The sequence below is a fragment of the Mesoplodon densirostris genome, chromosome 6, assembly GCF_025265405.1.
Source record: "Mesoplodon densirostris isolate mMesDen1 chromosome 6, mMesDen1 primary haplotype, whole genome shotgun sequence".
NCBI classification, from domain to species: domain Eukaryota; kingdom Metazoa; phylum Chordata; class Mammalia; order Artiodactyla; family Ziphiidae; genus Mesoplodon; species Mesoplodon densirostris.
The window spans coordinates 115,584,142-115,600,548 of record NC_082666.1 but is presented as its reverse complement, the minus strand read 5'-3'; the positions used below and the strand labels follow the sequence as shown (position 1 = coordinate 115,600,548).

General features: G+C 47.6%; 1 protein-coding gene across 1 annotated transcript in view; it reads right to left on the bottom strand.

The window, feature by feature from the left end:
- SHC3 (SHC adaptor protein 3) overlaps positions 1–16,407 on the bottom strand; it is a 155,998-nt gene that overhangs the window by 79,452 nt on the left and 60,139 nt on the right. The window lies entirely within an intron of this gene.

The window sequence follows — 16,407 nt, the reverse complement described above, 5'->3', positions numbered from 1 at the left end:
AGATGGATTGCAAATTTAATTTGTTTGTGATGAAACCATAAACGTACTAAAAGAAATTGGGAAGACATTTTTAATCTCTGAATCTTAGAATGATACAGAAACCATAAAAGAAAATATGGACACAATATCATAAAAATAAAACTTTATGCACAAGAAAAAAAATGGTAACATTTCACAGCCAAAGAGATAATTGTCCTAATATAAGTCAATAAGGAAAACATCAAAAACCCAATAGAAAATGAGTGAAAGATATGAACAACGAGTTCACACAGGAGATAAATGGCACTTGAAAATATGAAAAGATTCTCAGCTTTACTCATAATAAGAATACAAATTAAAGCCTATACTGAAAGTCAATTTTCCCAGCCAAAGATTTAAGCTTGATAAGAACTTGTAGGTAAAGTATCCCACATCAGTGAGAATGAAGCTTGTTGCAGCCTCCGTTGGGGCAGACTGGTCATATCCCTAACAAAACCCTTTCATCCAGCAGTTCTACTTCTAGGAATGCATCCTCTAAATACTCTCAGAAACAGGCCAGAAGACTCACGTACACACTAGTGATTGAAGCAATGTTTTAATAGAATGATAGGAAACAATCAATACCTATCAGGGGCCAGTTCAATAAATTATGGTACCTCCATAAGATGGATCATCAACAGCGTTGTTGATGGTGCCCTCTCCACTCTCACCTCCCTTTTCTCCTCAGCTCCCCCCAGGCCACTCTTGTTCCTACTAAGTGTTCTGCAAAGTCGCCAACACCCTCCCTGGCACCAAATCGACAGGCAATCTGCTGTCCTCACTTCCTTGACACACTTTTTGTTCTTGACTTCTTGATCCCACAGTCCTCTGACGTCCTCCACCATCCTGGGTGCTCCTGGTCAGTTTCTTGCCTTCTCCGTGACTCTACCTCTAAATCACAGAGAGTCCCAAGGATCCGTTCCACCCACCTCCTCTCTGTCCTCTGTGTGACCTGCACGAGTGGATGGTACAATCTGTGAACGAGTTTACTGCCCCAGCGTCTTCTGTCTAAATCCACTCGGGGCCAGCTCCTCCCTGGCCCCGGACGAAGCCCCAGGCATGCCCCGTATCTAGTCCACTCACTTCCAGAGAAGAAAATATCCTCAATAACTTACAACTTACACCATTTTCCTATTTTTAAGGTAAAAATTCTCAGTCCCAGCATAATAATAAAAACCCAGAACATCATTTAGAGTTAGAGCTCTCCTCCTTCCCTTAGCACTGTCTGGGGCCCCAAACCTCCCAGTGGCCAAAGAAGGAGGTGCCTCCCAACCTTCTGGCTGCAGTTTCTGACCCCATGGCTGCGATGGTGGTCTGGGGGTGCCTATGAAGAAGTCAGGGAGCACTGAGTGACACTGACAGCCCCGGCTGGGCCCTCTGGCCAGGGCTGAGGTTTGCAGCCGACTCCTCCCACAGCCACTTTCCTTGTTTCTTTAAGGCTCCTCCCCCAACCCCGGGAATATTAGGGTGCCCGTGCTGTGAAATGGACAGTGTCTGTTCTTCATCCGCCCACACACCTTCCCCCTCCTGGCACCAACACCCATGGGGCAGGTCCAGCCTCTTGCTGCTGACACGGCCCCAATCTTTAGCAGTAAGCTTTCCAGGGCGGGTCCAGTGGGCTCATGGCCCCATTAGGGTGCCTCCTGCCCACAGCACCTTCCATCAGTGGGAGGTAGTTTCTCCCCAAACACACTCACTCCTGCTTCAGGTCTCAGTGATGTGGTCCAATGGGCTCCCCAGGCTCTGGGTGACACATGCCAAAGTCAGCGTCATCTGCTGAAAGCCCCTCACTCTATCTGAAGCAAGGGGGAACCACCTGGCCCCTCCCACATTATCAGGGTAGGGATCACAGGACACAGGACTCTAGCCAAAGAAATCCTCTCTGTAATTCCCAACCTCATTCATTATACTTTCCAGGTGAGTGTTGGACAAATAACAGCAAAATAGATTCCCACACCCATCTTGTCTTCTCAAACCCTGCCTGGGTGGTCCCACACCATAGCTCTTCAGGACTGCTGGAGCCATGCCCTGATTTGGATCTCAGCTAAACGAAGACAGAGTCTAACTGTACTCTGCAGTTACCTCCATCCACTCCTGTCCTAAGGTGTCTTATTGTCTCTAGCTCCAAAGGCCTCATATGTCTTTATCTCCAGCCTCATTTGTCTTCATCTCCCAGGATGTTGGTACCAAGATTTTATAGACAATTACCACATGCAATTGATATCTCCAGCTCATTGTCTAAAGTCTTCTCAGACTTAATCTTTTCAAACAAAGCCTTGACTGTCCCCACCAAAAGTATTCCTACACTGGTCTTCCCACGGCAGAAAACGAGACCATGGTTCTCTAGAGAGCTGCCCTCACCCCCACCCAGGAACTGTCCTTGACCCTCCTGTGCCACGCCCACACCAAATCCATCACAGCCCTGACCACCGTGGAGAAAGCAAGACATTGTGTTCTCAAGAAACCTACAAGGGGCTTCCCTGGTGGCGCAGTGGTTGAGCATCTGCCTGCCAATGCAGGGGACACGGGTTCGAGCCCTGGTCTGGGAAGATCCCACATGCCGCAGAGCAAATGGGCCCGTGAGCCACAACTACTGAGCCTGCGCGTCTGGAGCCTGTGCTCCGCAACAAGAGAGGCCGCAATAGTGAGAGGCCCGCGCACCGCGATGAAGAGCGGCCCCCGCTTGCCACAACTAGAGAAAGCCTTCGCACAGAAACGAAGACCCAACACAGCCATAAATTTAAAAAAAAAAAGAAAGAAAGAAACCTACAGGGCAGCGGAGGAGATTAACAACTCATGGAATAGCCTAGAGAAAAAAGTAGCCACAGCATGGGCACTATTAACTACTAGAGGGCGATTCTGTCTTTCAGAGAAACGAGAGGGCATGTACACCCAGTCCACAGAGAAGCCTCATCACTAAAGGAGCTGGAACCCAGGGGTGGTAGAAGATCTCTGGAGAAAGTACAGGTTGGAACTGGGACCAGAGGAGCGTGACACGATGGAAGTGTGAGAAGCAGCCTTGCGGAGCCGTGGCTCTGCCGGGAAAGGGCAGACTGGCTCAGATCTGCAGAAGGACGGCAAAAAGAGGCAGAGGAATTTAGAACTCAGACTCAGGCCCGAGAAGCATCCAGGGATGCGCTGAGGGGTGATAAACAGCAGAGGCCTTTTAAATAGGGCTAATGTGATCGAAACAGGATTGAATGGACATTAACCTAGCAGCAGTGTGCAAGACACAGAAAGGGCTGAGAAACAGCAGGCAGGGAGACCAGCCCAGACTTCGGTGGCGAAAATGACAATGAAAAGAGGCCCATTTGGAGAAGAAAACTCACAGGCCTGCCTGATCATGGAGAGTAGGGCTGAGGGGAGAGCCATAGACAGCTCACTCTCACTGTGGGGACGGCCCCTCTCCCTCCCCAAGGACGCATGAAAGCAGCCAGTTATCTCCATAGTGAAGCCATGAGACAGGCAGGTAATGTATGAGAGCCAACACACAGCAAGGATGGGGCCAGGAGGCTGCCAGCCAGGGTGAGCGGGCATGCAGGGGCCCAGAGTGCTAAGAGGGGCACTTAGAGCAAATGGCTTCTTCCCAGCTTCGTCCACACAAATGAATCAAAAAACTTCCCAGCACCAACAACCTAAAGCATCATACAGAGTTAAACACAATTTTAGCCATCAAAAATACCTCAACCTTAATTTGTCAAAAGTAATTTCACCAGAACAGGTTGAAACCGCTTAAATCTTCCAACCATAGGTATGTTGCAAGCATAAGTAGAGCCGTGAATTTTGAAATCTGTGCACCACTTGAAAAATCAGTGAGATAACAAAGCAAGTTCCCTAATTGTCATAATTTTACAGTCACCCCTGCTATTTTTATCCCAACATTCCCAATGTTTGTGATTTGCCCCAGACACACATACATAGTAGGTGTCAATAACTACTGATTGAGGATTATTAAACAGATGCAAAAAAAACAGTATCCTATAATTTCTCATTTTGAAAAAAAGCCCAATAGGAAACTAGAAAAGAGATTCCTTAACCTTGCTGTACAATATCTCACAAAATGAAAGATAAACCCTTAGGATTGCTAAAAATGTAGAACCAAAGAATAAAGCCCTCCCGAGACAATAGTGAAGCTAATATTCCTAATGGTTTAAATAACTAAAGTTCGCTCAAGGTCACAGGTGGTGTCACAGACATCTTTGTTTGAGAGATCAGGGACTTGCTTCATTCCTATGAATAGTTTCAATGAATTTTCTTTTCCCTTTTAAAATTCTAACCGTTGGGTTAGAAAAAGTTCTCTACTCCCAATTCAGCTGCTTCAAGATGCTGATAAGCCAATCAAAAAGAAAGTTACACCTCATAATTGCTGTTTATGGCAGGTACAATTTTATAAAAAGCCAAGGTCAGGCTTCCCTGGTGGCACAGTGGTTGGGAGTCCGCCTGCCAATGCAGGGGATGCGGGTTCGTGCCCCGGTCCGGGAGCATCCCGCATGCCGCAGAGCGGCTGGGCCCGTGAGCCATGGCCGTTGAGCCTGCGTGTCCGGAGCCTGTGCTCTGCAACGGGAGAAGCCACAACAGTGAGAGGCCCACATACTGCAAAAATAATAATAAAATAAAATAAAATAAAAAGCCAAGGTCTCAGATAATCGGGATGGGTCCACCCAACCACATTATGCTCCAGGCAAGATGGTGCCACTTGCCTTCAGAGCGCCAACCACGAAGGGGCTGAGAGGGGCTGCCCAAAGCAGCTTGGAATCCACAGACCTTGGAAACCTTGCATATATCTGTCTTTACTGCCAACTTTTTGGAGAGATGCATCATCTGAGATCAACTACCACAAGCTTTAAAGAGCCTAACTCTGCTGAAATCTGCTTCCTAATAGCAAAGCGGAAATACAGGAGAAGCAAGCAAACCTGATCCCAAAGTCTCTGACCTTTTGGATACACATACCAAAAACACAAGGGGACCTGACATTTGCCAGGCTCTGTGCTATGTGCTTTCAAGGGATGGCCTCATTTAATCGTCACACATCCTTGGAAGGTAGGAGCATTGATGCTGGTTTTATAGTTGAGGAGATGGAGGCACAAAGTAGTTAAGCAACGTGCCTGAGATCACGCAGCCAGCAAGCACCTAAGCCTGCTCAGAGCCCAGGGAGTGAACCCACAGCTTTAAGAACAGGCCACGTGGGAGGTCCACGGAGATGGCACGTTTTCTGAACTCCAGTCTCTCTCTGGACCTAGGGAGAGCCCATCCGCTTGTTCCTCCGCAAGGTCACCCACAACAGGACTCAGAATCTTAAGAGTTCTAACAATCACAGAACCACATAAGGCCTTGGAAATCATCAACACCAATTCTAACCCACCAGAAGTGGTGTGCAAGTTGGGAACTGTGGGAACCAGAAACCAGGTGCCCTATGTACAAAATCTACCTTGAGTGGATAAACAAACCACGTTCAGAGGGCTCAAGAGAAACTGCGCTGGGAGTGAAAAAGAGCAGCGACGCACACACAACATCAACCAGCCTGAACAAAATTATGTGGCATGAAGGAGATGAGACAAAAAACGAGTCTGTGCTGCATGATTCCACGCATATGAAAACTCCAGGAAACGCACACTAATTATAAGTGCTGATGCTGTGTGGGTGTCTGGGAGGCGGCAGGGGGAAGGAGGGGGCCTGTTCCCATACTCCCTGGGAGAAGCCTAGGCCCAGGATTTCCCATCATATCCCCCGAAGGTCAGGGCAGGCCTCCATCACCAAGTCTCTCTGTGGCTCTAGTCTTGACTGAGCCGCCTAAACCTGGACCAAACAAACACCTGGTCTTCCTTCCCTCCGTCCTCTGTGTTCACTTTTCTTTGTAAAATGGTAGCTACATCGTTGTGGGTGACCCTTTGGCCAGGCAGCTCAGACACCTGGGCCACGCCTGCTCCCGTGCTGTGCTCTCGACCACACTGCAGACTGAGAAGCCATTTCCCAATGAGACCTTTCCTTTTAGGATCCTGCGGGTGGATGGATGCAGGTCTTGGAGGAGGCAGCTAAATATAGGCTCAGCCAACAGGAGGATCTCGAATGCAGCCCTGTTAAGAGCCCTGTGTCACACACAGACACGTCCTCTGTCATTATTTTCTGTCTATCATGACATTCTGACATCTTAAAGAACTTTTCTAGCTGGGGAGACACCACCCCTCTGGGGTTAGTCAATTCTTAGAGACAGCAAAGGGCCCATTCGGATCACCTATGACATGCAGATTAAGCAGTGCAGGGCCAGGCCTCCTCTCCTGGCCCCTGCACCCCCAGAGGCAACATTCCTCTGCCTTACTCGTCTCAGGACCAGGTGCCAGGCAACTGCCACCAGCCCTATAGCTCAGAGCCCGCAGGAGGTGCCCGAACTAGCCATCCCGAGCTGTCCACCCTGCCCTGCCTTGCCTTTCCCATGGAGACCCCAGTAAAGGCTCTGGCCTAAACCTCTCTCCTGTCCTCTGCCTCCTGCCCACCCTGGTGTTTCCCCCTGTGGCCCCCGATATCAAGGTGCACTGGGGAGCGGGGAGCTCATGCCAGCCTCACAGCAACTCAGGAGGCCGTCTCGGGCAGACAGCTCCTCCTCTCTACTCTTGGGTGGGGGGGCCTCTTTTTTTTTTTTTTTTTTTTTTTTTTTTTTGCGGTACACGGGCCTCTCACTGCTGTGGCCTCTCCCGTTGCGGAGCACAGGCTCCGGACGCGCAGGCTCAGCGGCCATGGCTCACGGGCCCAGCTGCTCCGCAGCATGTGGGATCCTCCCGGACCGGGGCACGAACCCGTGTCTCCTGCATCGGCAGGCAGACTCTCAAACACTGCGCCACCAGGGAAGCTCGGGGGGGGGCCCTCTTAGTGAGCTCCCCCTTTCGGGGCAGCTGCTGAGGGTCGCAGGCCTGGGAGGAGCCCTGGGGAGTCAGAGGAGGGGAGGGGAGGGAGAGCCAGGTGACTCCGCCCACCCACACCCCACGCCCACCTCTTTCGGCGGTCTACTTCGCTGGTCCCAAAACGTCCTCCCTGTCACCATTTTATTAATAATAAGACAACGACAGATTATTATATAACTCTAGAAGACGAGCAGCATGGAATTCAGGAAGCCAAAGTACAAATTCCTAGAAATAAATGCTCCATAGACGCAATGGGTTGTTTTTCTCAGAAATATGTTTAATATCAGGCAAAAGCTACAAGGCAATCAGTCAAAAGGACGATCGCCGGGCCCCGTGGGAAAGGACGGGGAGGCCCCCAAGGAGGTGGGGAAGTGCAGGGCAGGGGCCAGGGGAGGAGCCGCAGGAGGGACATGAACAGGCCGGCGGGCGGAGGGTTGGAGAATTCGGAGCACGGGAGTCAGCACCCCCCGCCGCCGTGGGCCGCAGAGGTGGCGAGGGGTGCTCCTGGGGCATGGGGCCCCCCTCCGCGGATCCTCAGAAAGTGCCTTTCAGTGAGAGAGTACATCTGCAAGGCAAGAGAGAACATGCTGGTTTGATTCGTCCTCAGGTATAAATGGTGTTAATCCCACCCCTTCCTGGGGGAGGCACAGCCTCATGGTGGCTTTTATCTAGACAAGCTCTGTTTCCTTTCTCTGATCATTCAACGAGCTCCATTCATCATAGGCTGCTCTATTTGGAGAGGGTTCCCTTCTTAGTCCTCTTGTCTGGCTTTCTGTCGGTATTTGCCTGTTTCTATGTAGATGTGAATTTGTGGAATTTGTGGTTGAATTTGTGGAGGAGAAAGGACAAGAGGGCACAAGACAGGGGCCTGAGGGAAACATTAGGAATAAACTTTCAAAGAAATATACTTGGGCAGTTGCTGTATGGAGGTAATTCTCTCAATTTAAGGGGCAGAGAGAGGGGACTGGGGGGTCTGGGACCTGGAGGGTGGGTGTTCAGGCTCCCTGCAAATGAGGACTCTAAGCTGTAGGAAGGGGGCTCGCACGCACGCATGCACGCACATACACACACACACACGCCGTGCTAAGTCAGCACCCCAAGAGTGAGGGAGCTAGCCTCTGCGGTGTGCCTTCACGCCCCTCATCTCCCTGAGCTGCCACCCGTAAGATGTAGGCACCACCCTTCCCCTTTGGGAAAAATAAACTAAGATAAAAGGAATTAAGCTCAGAGAAGGTGCTTAATTCTTCCCAGAATCACATCGTATTAGAAGAGTCAAAATCTGAATTAGATCCTCGAGGCTCCACAGCCAGGCCTTTCCCAGCCCTGAGTCTCCTTAGAGGCTGTGGTGGGGAGGCCCTGGCCACCTTAACTCATCAGATGCACCCAGTGACCCAGGGGCCGTCCTGCCATCAGCCTCCGTGAGTGAAGAAGCAGGCACCCCACGGTCACACAGGAAGAAGCGGCGAGCCCTGTCAGGCCGGGACATTGGCCGTGGGTTGTGATCTTGCCCCGTTGTCACAGTGCACAACCACCAGGGGCAGCCCCACTGGGTGTGCCGTGCTGCTCAGTGACACTGGGCACGGCTCCAGAGCCCTGTGACTTCGTCCCTCGGGAGGATGCTCAACACTCCCGAGCTGCCTTCCAAAGCTACCCAAGCACAGCATCGGGTCCACACAGAATCCCATAAACACATACGATGGATGGGCGCCCAGCATTGACGAGCCAGGTCAGGAGAGGGCCTTCAGATGCAGCGTCTCACTAAGATGACAAGACACGGGGGGCAGACATCAAACCCCTGTCCATTTCCCTCTGCTGGGGAGGCCAGCAGGTCAGCCGAGACCACGAGGCCAGCACTGGCACTGGGGTGGGCCTGGGCCAGTCCCTCCCTCATGGGGCTCGAGCGTGTGCAGAGCAGCCAGACCCTGTGGGCAGCAGGGATGGACAAGAAGAGCCGTCCACACAGGGTGGGCTCAGAACTGACATGAGAAGGGAAACCAAATGCACGAAGTGAGGAGAGGAAGGACCACATCCAGCCCCACACTATGTGACATGGCCTCAGAGAAAGGAAAGACCACGGGCCTCCAAGTGCAGGGTCAGAGCAGGGAAATCCTTGGCCCTCTGGGCACAGGCTGACCCCCTGGGGGTTTTGGCAGGATCCCTGTTGAGAAGAGTGCCAAGCCCAGTGCAGGAAAGAGGAGGGCAAGCAAAGACACAGAAACGAAGAGAAGGGAGATTGGGCCTGGAAGGCAGCTCCAGAGCACAGAGGATGCCCAGAAGCAGGACCTTGAACGGGAGCCAAGGCTGCAGGCACGTAAGCCACAAGGGTGGTGTCATGAACGCTGGGAGAAATTGTGTTGTTGAAGAGACGTAAGGAAGAAAACTACTGGGAAGTAATATGAAGGTTTGGTAATGTAGAGACAAATAAGAAAGACTCTTTTCCTTCCAACAGCAGTGAGCACATAGAAAGGGGAATGTTGGGGTGAAGGGTGGGGAGCCCCATGCACATCGAGGCCGAAACTGTGCAAGACCCAGGATGGAGTGTAACACGTGGTGCAGGGCCTGCATGAAGACACGTTAAAATGTTACCACAGGACATAACAAGGTCTGAATCAACGTCCCCAGATATAAAGACATACTAATAGTATATGTAAATTCTCTCCAAAGCAATAACTTAATTTGATTATAATTGTAATCCTAATGAGACCTTTTTGAACTGAGCAGTATGATGTTAGACTGCATAAAAAAGTTCAAATATTGTGAAGAAATGTTTTTAAACAAAAAGAAAGTCTAGCAAGGGGCAACACCTCCTACGAGATCAGAAATAGGACACCATCACCACAAAGATCAGACCGTAGGTTATTGGTACACAGAAGAAAAATCCATCCGTGGACTGAAATAGGGCCCAGAAACAGAGCCAAAGAGATAAGGGAATTTAGTAGATGATAAGGTGGAATTTCAACTCAGTGGGAGATTCCAGTTTGGGCACCTGTATCTTATTACAGGTGAAAAAAAGACCCAAGTATAAAAAGTAAAGTGAAATATTAAAAAAATCATTAGTATAATCTCACAGTGAGGGAGATATTGTGTTGCAAAATATTTCCAGCACATATAAAATGTGCAAAAAGCGCCCCAAAATTGATAAGACAATGAAAAAGAACCCAATAGAAAAACAGGCAAGTGAGGTAAAAGTGATTCATTAAAGAAATGAGGGGCTTCCCTGGTGGCGCAGTGGTTGAGAGTCCACCTGCCGATGCAGGGGACACGGGTTCGTGCCCTGGTCCGGGAAGATCCCACATGCCGCGGAGCGGCTGGGCCCGTGAGCCATGAACGCTGAGCCTGCGCGTCCGGAGCCTGTATTCTGCAACGGTAGAGGCCACAGCAGTGAGAGGCCTGCACGTACCGCAAAAAAAAAAAAAAAAGGAAATGAAACCAGCCAGCAAATATGCGTGAGAAGATGCCACCTTTCTGGAACACAAAAACCTCAAAGGAAAACAACAGCAACATTGCTTTGACCATAAAACTGGTAAATTAACAACATTAAGATCCCGTGCTACAAATTTGTGAAGAAAGGACTGCGTTCATAAATTGCTCGAGATGGTGTGAACTTGAGAAGCGACCCTGTAGCAGCCCCACATCGAAGAATCCTATGGAAATCAGATCTCCAGCGCAAAGGATAGAGACCCGTGTGACCTTGCAGCGCGGCTTTGTCCAGCAAAACAACAAAAATGGGAGGAATTGCCTAAATCGTCATGTAGCCATTATGACTTGCAACTATAAAAAAATGAGTTAGACCCAAAGCTACTGATCCATTCCTGAGGAAGGCAAATTGTGGAGAAATGAGTGTGGTACCAATCCATTTTCAACAAAAAGATGGGGAGTTCCTGTGTGTGTGTGTATGTGTGTGCTATGTGTGTGTGGTGTGTGATATGTGGTGCATCTGTGTGTGTAGTGTGGGAATGCAAAAAAATGCGGTTACCTGTTACCTTACCTCAAGTAGGTGTGATTGGAACAGAGAGAAACTTTATCTTTTCTTTCTGTACTTGTATACTATTTGACATGTTACAATAAGCATCTATTGTTTTAATTAAAATTTTAAAAGAAAAAAGTTTAATAGAACAAGAAATTAGTCCGTGGGGTCACATGCATCAATAATTCATTCTTTTTTATCACTGAGTGGTATTTCTAGCAGGTACGTACCAGAATTTGTTTATTTATTCACTGGTTGATTGATGGTTGGGTTGTTTCTAGCTTGGGTCTATTATGAATTATAATGCTATGAACATTGACCTACTGTGGACATATGTTTTGCTGGGTTGTGTGGTAACTTTGTATGAACTTATTTAAAAAACTGTCCAACTCTTTTCCAAAGTGCTGTGCCCTTTTGCATCCCTACCAGCGATGGCACACAACAAGATGGGGGTCCTCAAAGCATTGTGCTGAATGGAAGAAGGCAGACACAGAAGACCTCATTTGGTATGAATCTATTTATGTGAACTTAGAGAAAAGGTAAAATTATAGGACCAGAAAGTACTATGGTTGCCTGGGGCAGACTTGGGGATGGCTATTGACTACAAAAAGCATAAGGGAATTTGGAAGGGGAGATAAAAATGTTCTGAATCTTCTTTGTGGTGGTAATTAAATGACTATACAACTGCCAACATTAATCAAACTGTACACTTAAAATGGGTGGGTTTTCTTTATGTAAGTCAGACCTCAATGAATCAAGGGGAACATTTATAGTCACAAAAAAATTTTTTTAATAAAATAAGAAACATAGCCTACACTTTGACCACCACTGCACACTAAAGTACGTATCCCAGAGGAAAGATGCACACGTTCCCTGGAAGACACGCACAAGAATATGCATAGCAGCTGTGGGGTATCACACTCCCTGGGTACCACTCATCAGTAGAAAAGAACAGACAACAGCAGGAATTAAGGTCAAAGAGAATATGATGAGGGAAAGGAAAAAGGCAGGCACAAGGACAGCCTATATCCCCCCATTTATGAGAAGTTCAAGAACAGGGTGGGGTTTTACCAGCTTGGGAAGGCACAGAAGGCATTCTGGGGTCTGGTAATGTTCTAAGTCTTGATCTGGGTGTCAGCTATTCAGCATGTGCACGTGTAAAATTCCAGTGAGTTTTACACTGAATATTTGTCCACTGTACTGGAGGTATGTTATATCTCAACAAATTCATTGTTAAACACAAAACAAGAATGAGAAGTCAAACAGGAAAACCAACCAGCATGATTGGAATGTATTCTGCTCGGTCATTAGGACCCAATGTAGCTTCTGAAGCTAGAGAAAAGGGGGTGAAAATAGTTTTGGGACGGGAATATGATCTTATTTAAGGAGAAACTGGAGGAAGAAGTGTTTCTGGGCAAATACTTAGGGCTAATGCGAAAGTGAGTCTCTGTGGTAAAGAATGCTGGGAAGAGCTGAGGTGGGATGGAAGGAAGGTGGGAACCCGAGAAGCATTTTCAAGAAGAGCACACACAATTTGAAGACACTGACTCTGAGGCTGGTGACGGGGTGATGTTATTGCCAAGGTAGGAAGATTGTAAAAGTAATAATAATAGCCCCAACTAACACTTCTGGAGAGTTTGCTAAGCGTCTGGCCCTGTTCTATGATTTTGAGCATATTAATATTTTAATATGGGAGGAATCATTATGATTCCCATTTTACAGGTGAAAAACCTAAGACCAGAGAGGTTAAGTGGCCTGTCCGAGGTCACACAGCTGGGAGGTGGCTGTGGGGAGTGGATCTAGTTTGTAGCATAAGCCCTGGATGCTGGAAGAAATTGGACGAATTCAGACTGGGGCACCTGGCGTTAGAGTCACAATGAACACCCATCACCTAGGAGGGGATCAAATGTAAACTCACATGTGAAAGGAATTTGAAATAAAAAAGCAAAACACTCTACAAGTATAAATGATCATTCCTGTTGAAGCCACAGTGAGATGCCATGTCATACCTATCAGGATGACTATTATTAAAATAAAATTTTAAACGAAGCCTAAAATAGTAAGTGTTGGCAAGGATGTGGAGAAACTGGAACACGTGTGCATTGCTGGCAGGAACGTAAAATGCTGCTGCTGCTGTGGGAACCGGTATGAAGGTCCCTCAAAAAATTAAACACAGATTGACCATATGATCCAGCAATTCCACTTCTGGGAATATATCTATATATCTATATATCTATATCTATCTATCTATCTATCTATCTATCTATCTATATATATATATATATACTATATATCTCCAAAAAAGCAGGGACTTAGGTATTTGTACACTCATGTTCATAGCAGCACTATTCACAATAGCCAAAAGGTGGTAGCAACCCGTGTCCATTGACCAGATGAATGGATAAACCAAATGTGGAATATACATACAGTGGAATATTATTTGGCCTTAAAAAAGGAGGAAATTGACACATGCCACATGGATGAACTTTGAGGACATTCTGCTAAGTGAAATCAGCCAGTTATAGAAAGATAAATACTGTATGATTCCTCCTATAGGAGGTCCCTAGAGGGTCAAATTCACAGAGACATAAAGTAGAATGGAGGTTGCCAGGGGCTGAGGGGAGCAAAGAATGGGAAGTGATTATCTAATGGGGACAGAATTCTAGTTTGGGAAGATGAAAAAGTCCTAGAGATGGTTGATGGTGACGGCTGTACAACAATGTGAACGTACTTAACGCCACTAGGCTGTACAGTTAAAAATGGTTAAATGGTTAAAATGGTAAATTTGATGTTTAGCCAAAATAAAAATAACAGCAATCATTGCTGTCAGAGCCAGACACCAAGGGGCGTGTGTACAACCACGAGCACCCCGGCAGCAGCCTGGCATAAAAGTGTAGTGTGTCTCCCACCGGGTCATAGGTGACTGAGTGAGATTCATGGATTTTAATCTTGTCCTTCATTCTGGGTATAATTAAACCTTCAGTATTTCCCGTCAAGTGCATCATCATTTTTTAATACATTTTTAAGCCCAGAATGACAGAATTCCTGCCTGAGTCTATAAATAATTGAGCTAAGGCCCTTTCAAACCTAAATGATAACATGCTTCTCGTGGGACATCCTTCAGCACATCCTGTGCTCTGCAGCTATTAAAAGGCTTTGTGGGCGTCTGGCCACATGTCAGAAAGTGCTGCCTCAGATGTAAACAAACCGCAGATAAGAAATAATGAATAACACCTATTTAGGCACATACATTTCAGAGGATCAGGGTCGACTCTACTACACGCACTAATGTTGAATACGGACGGATGAGAAAGTTGTACTCAGATGAAAACAAGAATTTTGTCAAACATACAAAATGTTACCAGCTAATAACTGAGCATGAGATGATTCTCAATTCCCCAAGAACAGGGACATCGTTACTTGCTTGTGTCCTGGATTCAAGGAGCCGGGTGGAGACTGCAAGGTAGAACCCATCCACCCCCAAGTGAGGTCTGTGCTCAGACTTGGCTCCCACCAGATGTGAAGGGCTGAGTTAATTTCCATTAAGACCCAGTGAATAGACTGGAGGGAGTGACCTGGAGATAATATATGCACGTAACATAAAATTAAATTAATAATATGAACCTGATTACTTAAGATTACATTTAAGAAAAAAATGAAGGCACAAAACTTTGCATAAAGTGTGATTGCAAAATTGTGAAAGATTAAGGGAAAACTTTCCCTTCCTTTTTTGTGTACTTTTCTTTGTTTTCTAAAATTTCTCTGGTGGGCGTGTATGTATGACTTTTATGATGAACTCAAATTTAGTTTTAAGGTGCGGAGGTTAGTGTAAAGCAACAGTTTTAATCCAGGGGACACTGGGCAAGGTCTGAAGATGGTTTGAGCCATTGCAATGTTGGGGAAGGGGGTATCTAGTAAGTAGAGCTCAGAGGGGCTTCTAAACATCCTGAAATGCACAGAACAGTCCCCACAGCAAAGCATGATCTGGCCCCAAATGTCAATGATGTCGAGGCCGAGAAACCCTGGCGTAGAGACTATTTTTTGTTTCCCATATGGGACCGCAGTGCCGGGACTCCCACTCTCCAGGTCACCAGCAGTACCAGGGGGCTGTGTGTGTGTGTGTGTGTGTGTGTGTGTGCACGTGTGTGTGTGTTTTCCCAGGAGGAGCCCATGGGTGTGCTCTTTACACGAGAGAAAGATGTCCAAGGAAGGGAGGCTTGGTGTGAAAATCGCTGAAGTGGCTACACCCACTCTCCCAGTGCACATTCAGGGAGCGCCCGGTGTGCAGGCTGCAGGGATGGCCTGACCCCACCTTCACCGTCACCTGCCTGTCCTGCAGGTCTCAACAGGTCAAGGGGGAACAGGGGTGAGGACAGGCTGGGCCTCTGAGGGTCACAGGCAGCAGGGAGCATTTGCTGGTACTTCAGATGCTCCTCGAAGGGTCTGAAAACCAGAACCTCAGGATCTGCCACCGGCTTCCCTCCCCAGAAGGAAGGTCCCTGGGTTCTGGACAGAGTGGAGGTGGACAAGGGGTCCAGCAGCCACCTATGTGAGGCTGGTCCTGCTAAACTCAGGACCTGAGGAAGTGAGGATTGTTTTGTTAAAATAGAAGAGAGCATAACAAGGAGTGACCAGGGCCTCACAGTGTGGGAGACACTGCATGATGCAGCTGGGAGCCAGTCGCCCCAGCCCTGCAAGGGGAGACTGCTGGCACAGGTGCTCCCATCCCAGGTGACAGGCAGAGTTACAAGTTCCACCAAAGGGGGCGCTGCAGAGACCCTGGGCCCTGAGGCGGATGCTGCAGAGCAAGGATACCAGCCAGGCCAGGTACCAGCAAGCAGAAGGAAGAGAAGGAGTTCATTCTTTTAAAAGAACACCAGCCACAAACCATGTCCCCCAGAGGAGGCAGGATCAGACTCACCATTCAACAATATGTCTCTCTCTCTCTCTGATACTTTAGGTATTAAAGTACATTAAGCTAAATTACAGATTAGCTAATTGAATTTAATTTCCAGTGCTTAAAGGCTTTACTTCCAAAGGAGTTATAAGTTGCTAATCTGGAAATTATCCAACAAGTCTTCATTTTTCCAGGTTATAAGTAGAAAATTAAAATATGAAGAGAAAGGACACTATCCCACAATATTATATTCCAACAAAGGAAGCCAGGTCTTCTAAAACAAGTGCCTTCCATTTTGATCAGCAGATATAGCTGCACTAATTTTCATAGAAAAGGCCCAGGGGGCCAAAAGGAAGGAGAAATTTAATATCATTTTTTCCACTCAGAGTTTGTCATATTAATCACATCTTCTGGGCTGCCACTATTAGCAATTTGCTTTTTCTGCTGCTTTATTTTTAGTCATTTCCCTAGATTCATGAAACTTTAAGATTTCAAAAAACATTGATTGAGCACCTACTATGTGCTGGCCCAGGGCCTAGGTCTCTTCTAGGGACAGCCTGTCGCCTTTGTGGGCCGTGAGAATACCTCCCTGAGAGCTCATCAAGGAAACTCAAACCCAACTTTCAAGA